This window comes from Lissotriton vulgaris, chromosome 11, assembly GCF_964263255.1.
Source record: "Lissotriton vulgaris chromosome 11, aLisVul1.2, whole genome shotgun sequence".
Lineage (NCBI taxonomy): Eukaryota > Metazoa > Chordata > Amphibia > Caudata > Salamandridae > Lissotriton > Lissotriton vulgaris.
Genome location: NC_141699.1, coordinates 351822043 through 351841394, shown reverse-complemented (window position 1 = coordinate 351841394; position 19352 = coordinate 351822043).

Here is a 19352-nt window from a genome sequence, read left to right as displayed (position 1 = left end):
TAGTAGAGGGTCACTGAAGTGGTTGGAAGGTTTTAGTGCTGAGAGAGATTTGAGAATGGTGTTATCATCCAAGATTGTGAATGAGCTCCAAGATGCATTGTTTTTGGGTGTAGAAACTGGAGTGAGTGACGTTCCAAAGATTGGGGTGTGTGAACTGATAGGAGGTAAGATTGGCATGAGCTCAACAGCAGTCTGCAGATCAAGTTCCATCTTAGTCGTCTTTCCGCTGAAGAAAGTGGAGAAATCTTCACAATTCGGCAATGGGTATGATCCAATCGGTGGGAGTTTGAGTTTGCTATTTGATTGAGATTCAACAATTTTAGTTTTTTGGTCGATTTTTAGCTAGGTTGATTTGATGTATGAAAAAGTTAGCTTTACAGATTCCTATGTGTTTGTTATAGATGTTCCTTAGTGATCTCAGATGTTTGAGATGATCAAGGGACGGCGAGGATCTCCACAATCTTTACACAAGTCTCAGGTTCCTTCTCTCAGTGTTTAGACTGCCATTGTACAGGGTTTGGAGACTTTGGAAGGTATTTTTTTCAACTGTAAAGGGGCAACCGTGTATAGAATGCTTGTCATCGACCCATTGTGGTGTTCATTGAGTTTCTGGACATTGGTCATAGCCTCAGGGTGGGGGTAGTATGTTATTACTGAGGGTTGTCAAGAGTAACAAGAATATGTCTGGCCAAATGCCAAAGGGTTAAGACTGATCTGATAGCACGGAAAACAATGTGTGGGGGAGACAGTGTCAACAGAATCCTCCAAAGATGACCACTTTTGTAACAGCGAGGTTCCAGACTTGAGTTGCTGGAAATCCTTCTTTACTTTCCATTAGAGCTCTAGGAGGCCAAAGAGTCCAACATCTCTTACAAAGGGACTGCAGAAAAAATAGTCCTTTTTCATTTTCTATTACACAGGGACTGCGGGAAAATTGTAATTTTACGATTTCTGATTTGCTAGGACTACCCTCTTACCGAAGGGCTATAGAGGCTAGGAGGGAATCATGAAATGTCACCCTCGGGCATTTGAAATGGAGAGCTAGGGGCAGCTCCGGGGAAGTGGGCAAACAACACCTCAGAACCTGGAAGCACAGTGAGAAACTCGGCCTCTCAAGCCCTACATCCCCGAAAAGGCACCACGAATCGGGTCAATCTCTAGTCTGCAGTCAGCACAACGGACCAAAGATAAATGCACCATAACATGCCAGGCGGGCCTGCAGTGAGCAGCGGCCAAGCCCCAGACAGCATACGGGAGTGGAGTCGGGGCAGACGCAGCCAGCCAGGTCACGCAATGCACACCGGCAATGCTGGGCCGTCCAAGCGGGAGCTGCAACGGAGTGGGCAGAGCCAATCAACCCCAGCAGTGCACCCAGACAACGAAACAGCGCCGCCCATGGATCCCCGACCGACCGTCGAGCCTACACCGCTGCAAGGAGAGTGGATTGTTGCCAGCGCAACCCCAGCCAGCAGATTAGGGGCGAGGCAGCAGAGCTGCGCCACTCACTTCAGCATTGTCTGTGGAGAGCTCACCAACCAGCAACCCCAGCCAATCCATGTCTGGCGATCCAGCAGCAGAAGCGGCGATAGTCAGCAGTGTCTATCTGGCAGCGGGGGCGGAAGTAGTCAGTGATCCAACTGAGAACTCAGCAACCAATCACCCCAGGTGATTGAAGGCTGGCGATCTGCCAGTGGAAGCTAGAACAGCATCCAGAAAGAAAGCCAGAAGGATCAAGTCACCACAGACAGAAGTGAACCGTTCCAGTTACTCTCAAGGTAATGTGTGTAAGGGTCCATCGAAGAGGAGCAGATGGTGGGGTATAGATAGGGATATTCAAAGATTGTTGATCCCGTACCCGGGAGCTTCACACTGAGGCTCCATCCTGGTGGCCATCTTGGCTCCACAAGGGGATGTGTGGAACTGCAAGGACAGTCAGTAGGACTGCATTTGAGAGTATATGGGAATGTGATGGGAAGAAATTCACCAGAGGGAAAGTGTGGGAAAGGCCCTCAATTAAACTTAAGGGGCAACCTCAAATTCCCCACTGCCGGAACTTACCCTTGATTGTAGGGGTAGCAGAGAATGCCTAATGTTAGCATGATCAGTAAGTGACTTTGTAAGGCCCCATTAAATACTTGTTCCAGCAGAAAAGTGCAAAGATAAGCCCCAGAGACTCCAGTGGCAACATGATGTCATGGAAAGAAAGTGCATCTGATCAGTACAGTGACACTACAAGTTCAGGGTTCCTGGAAATATCTTGGGCTATAATGACTTCACCAGGGTGACCCCTTCCTCTCACTCCAGCAGCACTCCAGACCCAGTGCTTCGTCCCTAGTCTGCAGACTTTCCAAGCTCTGCAGTCCCTCAAACGTGGACAATTTCCATGGCCGGTGCCCAAGCCTTTCATCACACGTTTTAGAATGCGGATTGACTCCGGTCTAGCAGTGCATGCAGAAGTAATGTCAGCAGGCCATGCCCATTGAACTAGAACTTGGCACAGACTGAACACCCCACAGGCAAGCCAGCTCCATATCTGAATTCAGCAAACCACAGGAGCCAGGAAACACTGGATAGTAAAGATGACCATTACTCCAACAAGAATGGCCCACCCTACTAAGAGTCAGAGTCTCTGAGCAACAGGGTCCTCGGAGGGGCAAGGGCACACCCTCAGTTGAGGAGACAGGGCCCACTTGCAAAGGTATTATTGGAAACTTCTCACAAATGGATCACTTGCTGATACAAACCATGCATGACTGGCTTTTGGAAGAGGGAGCCACCCTTGATTAAAGTATCCACTCACAGGACAGTACTTGCACCCAGACCTTGCACAGGACCACTGTTTGTAAACTGTATTGATTAGAAGGCCAGTCCCCAATAGGTGTCGGACATAGAGTCAGTAACCTTTTTCACTGCCTGAGGCCGCAAGTGCAGTACTGTAACATAATCTGCTCCTCTTGCACAACCCCCACAAAGTACAGAACTAATACAGCTTATAAATATGCATTCCTCAGCCCTAATACTTACTAATTAGGCATCCCACAAACCTCACTCAACACCAACCTCTCCTCAATACTGTTACCGTCAGACACCAATCCCACAGGTCCTCCTGCAGTGTTACTCAAAATCTGTTGCATGATTATCTCTTTTCACTTCCTGTGTCCCTGCATGGCTACGGCCAAATCTTGCCAGCATCTCCCGCCATACAAAGCAAAACATGGGTTTGACTATAGTTGTATAATAATAATATATTACTTCATGTTAAAAGAAAAAAATGAAATTCACTGAACGTTATACGTAAGCAAGTATAAATTTAACATGTTAAAAAACGAAACAAATTCACTGAGAAAAACAAAGGTTAAAGTGAACTTATACATAGGTCTATTAATAATTAAAAACACTGCTGTTTCAAAACTGAAACAGACCTCAAATTCACAAGTTGATATTAGTATAACTTGCACCTCTATGATACACTGCTTATGACCCCATATATTACATCACAGATGGCATCTGAAATCTATGACTGTGCAAGCTATACTTATGTTAATTTCCAAACACGTAACATTTTTGAATTTTTGTGTTTTTTGGTTACACACACACACACACACACAAACATTATATATATATTCTCTGAAAAACCAAAGGTTACATGGACGTTATAGTTCGGCTCAGATTTCACTCATACAAAATCAGTTAAATTCAGCAGTTATAGTTACCTGAGCCATGCACTGCTTATGACCTAACATATTACACCATTCATGACGTGCTCAGTGACATCACTGATGACATCATCCATAGAACCACTTCCACATCCACTCACACCCTCTTACCCCCCCAAAAACCATGTCCCCCCAGGCCCTGGCCCAACCTGGGGAGGAGAAGGGGGGGTGATAAAACAAGCATGGGAGCCTGCACTTGTTTTTTTTTTATTTTGCCTGGGGTCCTCAATGAATTTGCATCAAAATATTTTTAAATAACCGCAAAATAGTTTGGCCCCTGGCGAGCGTAAGGATCACATGGCCTCCCTTCCTGAGCCTCATACAGTCCCGAGCCACCATTTTAATAAAGTGGGGAGCGTGCAACCCCCCTCGCAGAGTCTCGTAATGCCCCAGGGACCTCACACCACAGGGCCGAAATGCTTAAAAAATGTGGAGGGGTCTGTCCTGTACCCCCATCTTCAGGTCTTAAAAAGGCCCTGAGGACGCCATGACACAGGACGGTAAATTAAAACAGAAGGAAGGGGGCTGTAATTCTATTCCATGATAATTTGTAAAATGGATGAAAAATACATTCTAATCGATATTGATGCTATTGTACTGTACTTGTTAAAAAATGCCAATAAAAATTATTTTTTTTAAAAACCTATAACTTGTGTCCTTAAGTAATTATGCCTCCTGCCCTCGTCATGTACTGCTAATTACCCCACATATTGCATCACGCATGACATCTTCAAACACATCATTGATAGTATCACTGCAACATTTGTGAAATTATTAATGAGAAAACTGTGCATGGCGAAGGCGTGAGTTATAGTTACCTTAGGACACAAGTTATAGTTACTAGAGATAAGTAGATTGTGAATTTCTGTGCTTTTTAGAGTTTAAAACGTCAAGTCAAGTCAAGAGATTTATATAGCGCGCTACATACCAATAGGGTCTCAAGGCGCTGGAGGGAGGGTGGGGAATTACTTGTCGAATATCCAAGTTTTAAGTTGCTTTCTGAATGCTAGGTGGTTCTGAGTAAGGCGAAGGTGAGTGGGAAGTGAGTTCCAGGTTTTAGCTGCCAGGTAGGAGAAGGATCTACCTCCCATGGTGGTTTTGTTGATGCGAGGTACAGTGGCAAGGGCTTGGTTGGAGGATCGCAGCTGACGGGAGGGGGTGTAGAAGGACAATCGTGTGTTGAGGCATTCAGGCCCAAGTTCGTAAAGTGCTTTGTGTGCGTGGGTTAGGAGGCGGAAAGTAATCCTCTTATTTACGGGGAGCCAGTGGAGGTTTTTCAGGTGACCAGAGATGTGTTCTTTGCGCGGGATGTCTAGTATGAGCCTGGCTGAAGCGTTCTGGATGCGTTGGAGTTTTTTCTGGAGTTTTGCGGTGGAACCGGCGTAAAGTGTGTTACCGTAGTCCAGGCGGCTTGTGACCAGTGCTTGGGTGACCGTTTTTCTAGTTTCGGTGGGGATCCAGCGAAATGTTTTTTTGAGCATGCGAAGAATGTTGAAGCAAGATGATGAAACGGCGTTGACTTGTCTGGTCATCGAGAGTGAGGAGTCCAGGATGATGCCTAGGTTCCGTGCGTGGTCCGTCGGGATGGGGGCTTTTCCAAGGGCTTCTGGCCACCAAGAGTCATCCCAGGCTGAGGGGGAGGTGCCTAAGATGAGGACTTCTGTTTTGTCTGAGTTTAGTTTCAGACGGCTGTGCTTCATCCACACGGCTACTTCTTTCATTCCTTCGTGTAAGTTGGTTTTGGCGGTGTTAGGGTCTTTGGTGAGTGAAAGGATCAGTTGAGTGTCATCCGCGTAGGAGATGATGTTGAGATTGTGTTGGCGAGCGATGGCCGCAAGGGGGCTCATGTATACGTTGAAGAGGGTGGGGCTGAGTGACGATCCTTGTGGCACGCCGCAGATGACTTCAGAGGCCTCTGACTTGAATGGTGGGAGGCGGACTCTCTGTGTTCTTCCGGTGAGGAACGAGGTGATCCATTCCAGTGCTTTTCCTTGGATTCCTACATCTCTGAGGCGCTGTAGAAGGGTGCCGTGACAGACTGTGTCGAAGGCAGCGGAGAGGTCGAGGAGGATGAGGGCGACTGTGTCTCCATTGTGCAGTAGAGTTCGAATGTCGTCTGTTGCTGCGATGAGGGCGGTTTCAGTGCTGTGTTTGGCTCGGAAGCCGGACTGTGAGGAGTCGAGGGATTTGTTGGTTTCGAGGAAGGCGGCGAGCTGGTTGTTGACAGCTTTCTCAATGACTTTGGCCGGGAATGGAAGAAGCGAGATGGGGCGGTAGTTTTTGAGTTCGGTGGGGTCATCTAACTATAACATTTCTTTAACCTATGTTTTTTCGGTGAATATATTTATATATATATATATATATATATATATATATATATATATATATATATGTATATACACTGAAAAAAACACAGGTTACAGGGATATTATAGTTAGACTCAGATTTAATTATTTCAAAACCAGTGAAATTCAGCAGTTATAATTACCTGAGTAATGCACTGCTTATGACCTCACATATTACATCATTCATGATGTGCTCAGTGACATCACTGATGACATCCTCCACAGAACCACTTCCTGAGCTAACTATAACTTATTCTCCTGCAATGCACTGCTTATGACCTTGCATATTACATCACTGATGATATCTTAAATGACATCACTGATGACATCAAGTGAGTGTAAGGGTTTGCTAAATGTTTACGAGTATTGAACATATATGCTAAGCTACTACAAAACGTAGAATTGTAAAGTAGGTGTCCTACTAATGAGTGAAACGATTTCTAACATATGAGCGGATGTGTGACTGTGTGTGTGAGTGGTTGTTTGGGTGAATACATTGGTGAGTGAGTAGCAGTATGGGTGAATACGTGGTGTGTGAGTGGCTGTATTGGTGAGTGAGTAGATGTGTGAATGGCTGTATGGGTGGGTATGTGAATGGCTTTATCAGTGACTAGTGGCTATGTGAGAGGCTGTATGGGTGAGTGACTGTATGTGAGCAGCTGTTTGAGTGGGTTTTTGGTTAACTGAGTGGTTGTGTGAGTGGCTATATTGGCGAGTGAGTGTCTGTGTGAGTGGCTGTATGGGTGGCTATATGGGTGAGTGAGTAGACATGTAAGTGATTGTGCGGGTGTGAGTGGCTCTTTGGAGAGGCTGTATGGGTGAGTGAGTGGGTGTGTGAGTGGATGTAATGGTGATTAAGTGGGTGTGAGAGTAGCTCTATTGGTGAGTGGCTGTGTGAGGAGGTGTGTGTGTGTGTGTGTGGGAGTGGTTCTGTGAATGATGTCATTTGAGATGTCACCAGTGATGTCACTGGCCATGTCATGAGTGATGTCATATGAGGTTGTAAGCAGTGCATTGCAGAGGCGTAAGATATAGTTCTCTCAGGTAAGTATAACTGCTGAGGTGATTTGAATTGCCAGCAACAGCCCTTCGCTACAGGAGTAGCCCTTCAAGCTTCCTGCTTCATTGGAATTCCGTGCCCAGAACAAACCATCTTCGTGGCCGCAGAGGAGGTGAGAGGCGCGGCGCCCGGGACTGCGAGGACCAGCATTCCTGTCACCACCAACAGCTGGTTCCTCTTCCCGGCCGAGCCGCGCCCCCTCCCAGTGCCACGCCTCCAGCTGACTGCTCTTAACCTCTCGCGGCCCCCGCTTCGCGGGGGCCGCTCGCTAGAGGTGATTTGAATTGCCAGCAACAGCCCTTCGCTACAGGAGTAGCCCTTCAAGCTTCCTGCTTCGTTGGAATTCCGTGCCCAGAACAAACCATCTTCGTGGCCGCAGAGGAGGTGAGAGGCGCGGCGCCCGGGACTGCGAGGACCAGCATTCCTGTCACCACCAACAGCTGGTTCCTCTTCCCGGCCAAGCCGTGCCCCCTCCCAGTGCCACGCCTCCAGCTGACTGCTCTTAACCTCTCGCGGCCCCTGCTTCGTGGGTGCCGCTCGCTAGAGGTGATTTGAATTGCCAGCAACAGCCCTTCGCTACAGGAGTAGCCCTTCAAGCTTCCTGCTTCATTGGAATTCCGTGCCCAGAACAAACCATTTTCGTGGCCGCAGAGGAGGTGAGAGGCGCGGCGCCCGGGACTGCGAGGACCAGCATTCCTGTCACCACCAACAGCTGGTTCCTCTTCCCGGCCGAGCCGCGCCCCCTCCCAGTGCCACGCCTCCAGCTGACTGCTCTTAACCTCTCGCGGCCCCCGCTTCGCGGGAGCCGCTCGCTAGAGGTGATTTGAATTGCCAGCAACAGCCCTTCGCTACAGGAGTAGCCCTTCAAGCTTCCTGCTTCATTGGAATTCCGTGCCCAGAACAAACCATCTTCGTGGCCGCAGAGGAGGTGAGAGCCACGGCGCCCGGGACTGCGAGGACCAGCATTCCTGTCACCACCAACAGCTGGTTCCTCTTCCCGGCCGAGCCACGCCCCCTCCCAGTGCCACGCCTTCAGCTTACATTTAAGCAGGTCATATAACGCGCATCGCAGGATGCGCGCGGGTCGTAGCCCGGGCGAAGCCCGGGCCAAGGGCGGGCCCGTTGTTGGCCATTAGTGCCCGGTAGAGACCGAACCGGGCCACCCCCCTTGGTTCTTACTGTCAGACCCTTCACTACTCAATACATTGGACTTCTCACATGTCCATCATGCCTGGAAGAACCAGAAGTAAAACCAAAACCGCACTGGCCGTAGCCCAGATTACTGGGCCTATAGACCAATTCATCTCACGGACCAACGAAGCAATCGATCATAGCATATCCCTTCTGGAACGCAGAGTCTCTCTGGACCTCATTAAAGCAAAACGCTCATCCTTGGGCCTTCTAGCAACTGCGACATCTCCTATCCAGCCAGCCCCTACTATTTCTACCCTCCCCCCACCTGTGACTGTTGCTGACATCCACACAGTACCATGCTCAGTTGATTTATCAGTAACCCAATCTGAGTCTGACTCACTACTATCAGACGACTTAGAGATTACCCCTGACCTAGAAGCCTGTCAAACATATGACAGACTGGAATCAACTATAGATAAACACCTTCGGGGAGCGAGGGAAGGAGCCATCCCCAAACAAGGAAGCACTAACTTATGCGATAACGCAGCAATGCCTGTCACCCCTATGGAACTTGGGAGGGAATCTGGGAGGGATCGTCCCATACAGACCATACAGCCCACACAACCAACTATAAATATTCCAACGGAAAATAATTTTTTGACACCCTCTATTATCAATGAGGATACAGATAATCCATGCAAAATTTGTAAAACCACATCACAATTGCTAAGTACAATCAAAGAGCTTTTTTCCCAGCACCTAAAACCTATACAAATTAGTATAAGGAACCTGGAAGCCCAAATAGCAATTCTATCACAAACTCACCCTAGTGCGAAGAACTCACACTTAGTTAGCCAAGGGACGGGAAACGCTACCCACCTCTCAAAAGTTTCCCACCAGTTACAATCTGCTGTAGCCACCAAACAGTCTTCCTCGACCATCCCACCCCCTCTAAAACCTAAACATATTGTTTCATTAGCAAAACAGCAAAACTCAGCCCCAAGTGTACAAAAGGCTAAAACACCTACGGAGTTGCCTCAATCCATACTCGGAACAGGCCCCGTTAAAACAGGAAAAACAGTAAAACCTGTAAACGCAACAGTAAATACAACCATAAATCAGACTATAAATAAACCGTCCATTACACCCTCTAAACCGTTGGTTACACAACCCCAGATGGTACCCAAAAAGACACCAAGATCTAGGCGCCCGGTGCACCTTCCACCAGAGGCAACCCCATACACAGTTATCCTTACAGGTGTTCCCGAATTAACCGAAGGTATGGTCGAAACCGCCTGGTCACTCAAAAATAAGGTCCTGCAGTGGCTAAGCATAAACAGACCATTAGAACCATACCATTCTGGCGGGATTTCCACAGTCCGCAGAGTAATATGGATAGGCGAAGAACATAAGTCGATCCAAGGAGACTGCATTATAGTCCATCTACTGTGGACCATATTTGCTCATGGCCTTCCCTGGGGAAAAAGGGAGGAATAGATGCCCAACATCTTTCCTTCTTTTATCCACCACTGAACGCACACCAATATATTCCTATTTCGAACTGGCAGTACCCCCAGGAAGATCATTGGAACCACGTGGGACATAGCTATAGCCACGGGAATAGAAACAGAAATAGAGACTGGCATAAACAGCCCTGACAAGGCAGACCCTACTATCCACTGGAGGGCTGGCAGGGTCTTCCAACCAGAAACCGGTATGACTGCCTAGAGATGGTGGATTGACCATCAAGGCCCCTAAAAACCAAGAGCCAGGCCGTACTTATCACGGCCTCTCCACTAAACTCTGGATTGCAGTCACGCCCACCCAAACCCCAGGGACAACCAAAACAAACCTCGCCCATTAATACAAACACCCAGCCTGGGTCTATCGTAGTCATCGGCAACATCACTTCGCATGAAGTGATGCCCAGTGTCCCGGTAACCCCTACGGATAATACCAACACAAGTCTTCACCAGTCTAATGATTTGAGTGACATTATTACTAAATCTACCACGTTCTCAACAGAGTGCCTTCCTCCTAAACCCTCTGTCCCACACCTCTCTTTTGATCATAACAACCTGAATTTTCCTATAATATACTGGAACGTCGCAGGACTGACTTCCAAGTTGACACTAGAGTCATGGTCTGAAACAGTGAGGGAACACCAGATACTCTGTTTCCAAGAAACATGGTCCATTATTCCAAATCATCTAGTGGGTTATAAAACCTTTCATACCCCAGCAACGCAAGGAGCTTTAGGCAGACCAAAGGGCGGTCTTGTGATCTATGTTGCCAATACTCTCCCACCTCTATCCATTAGACTGTTGAAAGAATTCCCGACCTACCAAATTCTGCAAATGAACTTCACAAAGGATTGTACCTATGTTTTTATTAACTATTATAACAATTTAACTACAATGGATTGTCTGACAACCCTAGCTGAAATTGCCACATTTCTAACATCCCTGCAAAACGATCTTAATTTTAATACAGCTCATTTAATTTGGGGCGGTGATTTCAATCACCCACTATGTTCCAACTACAAAAATGGAAATTGCGGTTTGCAAAACGAACATGGTAGTCCCCTGCCCCATTTTGCCCACTCAAACTGTGGAAATAAATTAAATGAGATTTTGTGTTCTCTAGATCTGGACTTTGTAAACGAGCTAGTAGAGCCTCCGAAAGATTTTTCTCCTACTTTCCATGGAAGAGGATTTCTAACCACTATAGACTTTATTCTGTCCTCCCAAACACTCAAGGGACAAGTAACCAATTTTACAACTGGGACAGATGCTACCAGTGATCATTTTCCGCTCACTGTAAGAATTAATCTAAAAATGGCTAAATCACACCCTGTTACAACGAGCCTCTTAAAGCAAAATACACTAACCATGAACAAACTAAACGGTTACACAGTCAAATGGGCCAAGGTTGACCCGGTGGAAGTAAGCGAGAGGATTCTTGAAAAATATAAGCCCTGGATACTTGACTGTTTGTCTTCAGACTCCTCATCTCAGGTAATCGTCGTTAGTTTCCAAAATTTTCTGAAAACAATTGGTAACGAACTTTTTGTCAAACATAAGAATAACAAGCCATCTACTATGAGGTGGTTTGACACAGCTTGCCGAAAGGCCCTCACAAGCTTAAAAGAAGCCCTACATAGACCTATGAGGAACCAAGAGGAAATCTCCAACCTAAGGAAACTCTATAACTTAGCCGGACGGGACCGTAAAAAAGAAATTAAGAAAGATCTTTGGGCACAACTCCATGACAGCTGCCAAAGCAAGTACAGTGCTCTATTCTGGCAAGTCATAAGATCCCCCTTTCTGGCTGATAGTACAAAGGGGCACCATCTAGACGTCGCAGTCACAGCTGATGCCTGGGTCATGCACTTTTCCAAAATCTTCGGTCATTCTCTACAAGACCCAACAGGAATAGACCACAGTGAAGCCCATATATCGAAGAATAACATCTATCCTATAAACATATATTTCCATCATAGTGAAGTCATGAAAGCACTTAAGGCATCGAAACCAGGCAAAGCTCCTGGTCCTGACGGAGTTCCAATGGACATTTTCCTCCATAACACAGAACTATGGTCACCGATAATCACTCAGGTTCTAGCAGCAGTATCATCCGTTGGGCTTTTTCAGTCATGGTCAACATCTATTCTGCTCCCGATCTTTATAAAGGGCGATCGAAACGACCCGGCCTGCTACAGGCCAATTTCCCTTCTGGACTCCATGGGCAAAATTGCAGGTCGTGTGCTCCTGGACCGTTTACAATCTTGGGCCCAGGAAAATAACATCATGACCGACCTGCAATATGGCTTCCAGAAGGGTCTTGGGACCGTGGAACAGGCCCTGAACCTCGTCCACTTAACTGGGAAATATGTTGGCGCCAAAGGAGGTAACATCTTCCTCGTATGTGTCGATCTCAGTGCGGCATTTGACTGCGTCCAACATGACAAACTTTGGAAAATACTCAGCGATCTTGGAGTGGATCCACCTTTAATAGCCTTCCTCCGTGAACTCTACTCCAATGCCACAGGACGAGTCAGATTCGGCACCAACGGTGAGCTGTCTTGCTCCTTTCCAATAACAAAAGGGAGTAAGACAGGGCTGCGTGCTGGCTCCCTTCCTGTTCAACCTTTACACCAATGGGCTAGAACAGGCTATGCTGGAAGGGAGCCAGGATCTACCCCAGATAAACCACCGACCAATACCGACACTGCTATACACAGATGACTCAGTCATCCTGGCTCGAACATTAAATCAACTTCAAAAACAACTTAACAAATACAGTAGTTTTATGGGTTCACTTGGCTTGAAAATCAACATAAAAAAGACCTTTACCATGCACATCGGCCCCAGGGTCAAAAACCCTAAACCAATATTGGTGGATAGCACAAGACTGGAAAAAACCTCTGTCTATCCATACTTGGGCATCCTTGTGGATGACGCTTTGAACTGGCGACAAGCTATGGCCAGTAGAAACCTCCTTTTCCAGCGTGCAACATCGGCCCTGGTTTCTTTTTCGAGAAAGTTGGGGAAACCTGCTCCACCTGAACTCCTGAAAGTTTACTATGCTAAATGCCATAGTGTGGCTACCTATGGTGCAGGCGTGTGGAGATATGGCCAAGTAGACCCCATACAGGTAACAGAGAACGGTTTCATCAAATACGTACTGGCCCTACCGCAAAGCGCCCTGAACTTTGCTTCTCACAACGAGCTTTGCATGGAATATATTACAGATACGGTCCGTTCCCAACAAATTCTACTGTGGCAACGTATATGGTCCAAACCTGAGTGCCACCTAACACGATCTCTGATTTCGGACTGTTTAGCTCTAAACAATTGGCACAAGATTCCATGGCTGGTCTATGTATGGAACTTTTTTAATGACCTTGGCTATAAGTCTTACTTCGACGACCCTCCTAGCATTGAAGACATCTCTAGAAAACAGTTAAAGAAAATGTGCCTGGTCCACCTGAGAGAGTTGCGTAACCAGGCGGAGATCACAAAAACTTCGAATTGTCAAATCTGCGCAATACAACCTCTCAAAGGCATCCAACCTTATCTGTCCAATTTTCTAACCAATCATGAGAAATATCTATTAACAAGATTTCGTTTCAATACCTTCTTTCGTTTAGTTTCCTTCCCTGAAGTTCAAAACTGGTCTCGTACGCTCATGAACTGTCCATGTGATGGATACTCTCCACAAACAACAATCCACATTATTTTCTTTTGCAAATACTACAAATCTCCACGAAAATCTTGGATTCTTCCACTTCTCCAAACTACCGGTCACAGACTGTGTCATCCCGCATTTCTTTTTTTGCAGTGTCTGGACTCACCACATGTAGCGAAGTCTATAGTGACTTTTCTAAAGGCCACTATAAAATTACGTCAAAATTTATAACTGAGTGGAAACCTTTAAACTGTAATTAGGACATTCATGTATTTTTAACTTTTTTAAAACTTATGTTTACGCTGATTTGTTTGTTTTCTTATCTTTTTAAATTGTGTACTTTTTATGATTATACAAGTGGTAATCGAATAAAAGCTAATGAAACTGAAACTGAATATCATTGGCTTTGTACAAGTGAAATCTGAGCCTAACTACAACGTCCCTGTAACCTTTAGTTTTTTCAGTGAATTACTATTGTTTTTTAATATTAAATATATAAATAGAGAAAAGGCTTAAAAAGAGAATGGATGGACGCATGGATGGACAGGTGATCAAGACCAGTGGATTGCTGAGCGGCTGGAGAGCAGACAATTAGAAACTAGACAGATATATTAATAGGTCCAGACAAACCATTATGCATTTTGTGTGGGGTGTTCCAAGACTATAGAAATGATCCCAGCTCACGCGATGCTCTGGGTTTCTCAATTACACCAACACCAGGTCTATGAAGAGACTTTTGTTCCATGTGTCAACCGCTGGTGCACTCCAGTGCAAGGGGTGGTGGCATGTGAGAGGGTTACAGAATGTAGCAAGGGAAGGTGTTACAGCCTTCAGTCCAACTTTCTAATATTTCTGAGCTCAGACACTGAGTAAAAGTCAAGCACAGATATGTTGGTTATGTCTGACCCTGCAGAAAGTGCAAAATTTGACTCCTTCCATATGTTTCAAAAGAGCTTTTTTATCTCGGAGTTCAGGGAAACCACTGCCAAAAAGGCACATTAATTGCACATCGAGGCAAACATCAGCTAATAGGTGTGAGAAAAAAGGGGTATCCCCGACTAGAGTTCCTAATTCGGGATAGGTATAGTATTTGAAAGAAGGGTAATTAGGAACTGGTTTAAAGAGGAGGGCAGAGACGGACAATTGACAGCAAGAACTATCAGAGAACAAGATGTGTGATACAAAATTGTGACTTTTATTTTATTCAAATGTTATTCTAATATAAAACATCATTATTTTATAATAAGTAATTGTCATGTGCATATCTCCACTATACATGTGACTTTTCAATCTACATATATACACATATTATTGCATCCTATACACATTTTAGAGTAGTTCATTTATGCTAGAAAGTGGAGTACAATATTGTTTCAGCACACTGTACATAAAAACATGGCTAGGTATGACATCTACGCGCGTTTCGGCTGAGGGCCTTCATCAGGGAGCCATGTGAGTATCCAAATGGACCTGAGTAAATAGATGGTGCCGATTCTCACAACAGGGGAAGGGGTAGAGAAGTCTGGACCTACGGGGTGCTTTGTGTTTAAGGCTTGAGCGCTGTATTATTTGTCTATTTTCGTGGACCTTTTGTTAAATAGATTAGCGCTTCAATATTATTGGGCTGTGGAGATGGTCTTGTAAAATTACATGGTATACATATTCCGGGCGCACAAGAGATATTACGCCGGTAACCTGTAGGGTGGGCTCATAAATTCTCTGGGTGGGGGTGAGGTTCCGTGACGATTTGAACCCGTGTTTTCAATATTGTCGGAAATACATAATATTGGTATCAGCGAACCGCAAATGATCCATTTAGCATATCCTGGTGTTTTCGCTACGCTACGAGCAAGAGTACTCCTGTTACGAACACATCTCCGATCTACCCATGGCATCCATCTTAGGTCATGGCAGCCATTTTGTGTTTCTTGCCCTCACATACGCAATAACCTTTGATTACTTCATTTCGATTAAGGACACGTAGCCTTAGCCGGCGATTCACCTTTCTAGTGACACGTGCACCTTGGAACAGAACACGCTGTAGCTGCATGACTCGACAAAGGCTGCCTCCTCTGCCCGAGGCCAGTCCTGCTATACTGGTTCTTGTGGTCGTTGGCCTGATCATGATTAGGCGGCCGAAGCCGGTAGCCTTGCCCATTTACAACCCACAAACATCCCTTATCCTGCTTTTCTATCTTCTGCACCTGGCTCTGCTCCTTTCCTTCTGGGCCTTTATTAGGGGGAGGTAACGAAATGTACGATGAGGCGGTCCGGGTCTTGAATGAAAAGTTGACATGAGATTATGATGGAAAAGTGGGAACCCCTCGTTCGTAATGTTTTGACATCAGATATTGTCGACGATTCCTGTGCAACGCCAAATATTTATTGTTTAGGACACAAAGGTTTGGGAATGTACTAACATGTGAAGAATTTGCCTGAAGGCCAATATTTAGTATATAAGGAGCAACCCTCTTTGTACAAATCGAACAGGCTCCTAGAATCTGCCCGTGTGTAGTTTCTGTGACTTCTGTGTCCCTGCAGTAATAAACCTTTGGTCTTTGACGCCACCATCGAGAAGCCCGTGTTTCTGTTTATTTGTGCACCAAGACAGGTGGAACTCCGGGGTCTTTGGGTGTTGTTCCCTGACACCTCTGGACGGAACCAAAAAGTCCAGAACTCCAATTGGCGCCCAACGTGGGGCGACGTCATTCGGTACCGGTCCAAAAGCCTGAAGAGTTCGAGAAGCTTCGTGTGAAGATTCCTGAGGGAGGCGCCCCACTTCATCGATCCCGGCATATCGCAAAAGCGGCCTGACGTTCTCTTCCACGAGGGTTCCCGTTCAGGACGGCTGCAGTGGTCCGTTGCCTTGACCGTCGCCCTGTCTTGGACCCGAGGTGCAGTCCTTAGTACGGCGAAACGTGACGGGTTTCTCCTTGGTGACGTCTTCAGTGCCTCAGTTAAGTATTTAGTGATTGCTAGCTGGTTACTTCGTGAGGGTTGTTAAAATCCTTTTTGGTTCTTGGTTTGGTTTGGTTTCGTAAGATTATCACTGGTTGTTCTGGTTACGATAATCTATTTGGTTTAGTTTGGGTATCGATACATTCGTTCGCTTTTGGTAGGCCTAAGTTCTTGGTTCGAGTGCACATCCCTGTTTGTGTTGTTTGTTCTGTGTTCCGGATTACAAAATGGTAAGTCGGAGAAATTGTATGTTGTCGTGTTTTGGTTGCAACAGTGATTCACGATTGGAGGACTCATGTCTGGTTCCTCCGATTGGGACTCCTCTGTATGATCTTTACTGTAAGCATGGTGTGGGTCCTATATCGTATAATGAGGTATGGGTCCGATACACTGAAAAGGATGGTGTCCTTAGTTGGCCACTACATGGTAGTTTTGAACCCGAAATCCTTGACAATTAAGAAGTGAAATTGTTTAAGAAGAAAGCCCGGCCGGCAATGTTTGATTCTTTCCGTTACTGGCGAAAAGAATCTAAACAGAGAGAAATTAAAAGGTTGAAAAAAGAACAGAAAGAGCAAGAGTTAACTTTAGAACAAGCGGCTAAGCAGCTGCAAGATAACGAATCTGAGAAAGCAATGGAGATAGCCACTAGAGAGCGTAATTTAGCGATAGATAAGTGCTATCCAGCCTTGCCATCGAGTACGACTAAGATAGTAGAGGACCCCGAAAACGATCCTCTGTTGTCTTATTTGTTACGGTCACCACCACCGTATGCACAGGGTGCTACGGCTCCACCTGTACCAAATGTTCAATTGCCGGTTGCTGGACAACCTGGTATTCCTGCTCCTGCCCCTCAGAATCAAGCTCCTGTACCTCCTGTGGTTAATGTAAATGTTCCTACGGCACCCCCTCTTCCTGGGTTGCCGACTTCTCTACCTATACCTGTATCGCTTACACCTACTGTTTCACAAGCTATCTTACTCGATACTCCTACTGTCCCGCTATCTGTTCCAACTGCTACTGTGTTCTCTGCATCTGCCAGTATGTTGACTCCGCTTTCTGTTCGTCGAAGAATCACTGATTCTGTCTCTAACATTCTGTCTCCTTTCTATAAATCTTTAATTAAGACTCCTACTTCTGACTCTGTACAAAGACGTAGTCAGCTCCCAAGTACTGAGGAACGGGGAATATTAGATTCCACGGCTCTCAGATGGATTTCGAAAAGTAGGAGATATAGTACGAGAGATGTACTAGATACATTCATGCAGTGGAATGAACCAACGCAACGATATGTCTTTGACGAGATGTGCTCTCTTTTACGTGAGGAGTTAGAAGAAGATGACTCTAATTTGAATTTAGAAGACTTAATTAAGGTTCAGAAAGAGTTTGCTGCAGGAATGATAGTAGGTCAAAATATAAAAGAAGCGATGGAACTGATTTTAAGTTATAGGAATGATCCATCACTTCGTTCACCGAGAGACTTAGAGAAAAGTAGTACGAAGCTGAATCGCCAGTATCCAATGAGGGAGGTTCCTCCAATTTGGCGTGAAGCTGTGCAAGCTGATGTAAACCTTGGTATTGCAGCCACTCCGGCCCAATTCCAAAGAGTGTGGATACACATTCCGTGGAAGCGAGCCGAAGTGTTAGCAGTGAAACAGGCCTTGCCAGACCCGCGTAAGAATCCTGCTGGGTACTATAAGGAATTAGCACAAACAGTTGAGGCCTGTGTGATGAATCTGGCGGACATTGACATGTTATTTGGGAATGTAGTTCCGCAACCAATTTGGGCTAAAATTCGTAAAGAGAATCATCCCGTTGCTCTAGGTGGTGATTGGGCAGCTATCATTGCAGCGGATGGTCAGCAAATAGGTGGTTCCAAACCCGAACCTCTAATTGCTAATCTTCCAGGTAGGATAATCGAATTAATGAAGACTCTGATGCCAGCATTGCGTGTTAATTGGGACAAGTTGTCCGCATGCAGGCAAAAGAAAGACGAAAGTGTCTCCGACTTTTTCACGAGGTTCGAAGAGACTTTTGTAGATCACAGTGGTCAGGATATGAGCACAGAAGGAGGACAGAGATTGTTTGTCGATAAATTTGTACACAATTTGCTACCTGAGCTATGCAATAAATTAAAAGATTCCGAGAGTGCGTGGGCTGTCTCTACAACTGCGCAAATACTTGCAACTGCACAGTATTATGAAAATAGGGATAAAGAGGAGAAAGAGAAATCAGATAAGAAAACGAAAGATTTAAAGACTAAAGTTCTTTTGCAACAGGCATATCCGCCTCGCATGAATCAGACTAATACGCAGCAAGGATCGTATCAAAGGACAGAATATGGTTCTCAGAGACCACAATATCAGTGGAATCAGTGTGCCTATTGTAAGAAAGAGGGTCATTATAAAAATGAGTGTCCAGTCTTAGCGCAAAATAACGCAGCTGCAGCTCAGAGAGGTCGTGGTGGTTTTGTGCAGAATTCTAGAGGTCGAGGACGAGGTGCTATGCCTCCTCAGACGAATGATCGCCCTTCCAATCACTTTGATCAACGGAATGGACAGTCTGCCCAACAAAATAGATCTCAACAGTATCATGTTGAAGACTATTGTGAAAATGATGAGGGATTTCAACAAAATGAGTACTAGGACAGCCATGGACAGAGAGAGGGAGTAGTATCAGTTCCAGTGGATCAGAGTGGGCCTTATGTCGCAGTAGCAACATCAGGTGTAGTCGAACCGTTTCTGTTGGATACTGGTGCCGCAAAAAGTTCTATCATTCATGCGAAACTCCCTGGCGCACCTTTGTCCGGCTTAACAAATGTTTCTGTACGTTTTTCAGGCGCCCCTGTTTACAACCCCGTATCTGGTCCTTTGTCTATTTCTGTTGGACCGTGTCAATTAAAAGCACCCCTGATTTTGACGACAGGTTGTAATGAAAATCTGCTTGGTTTAG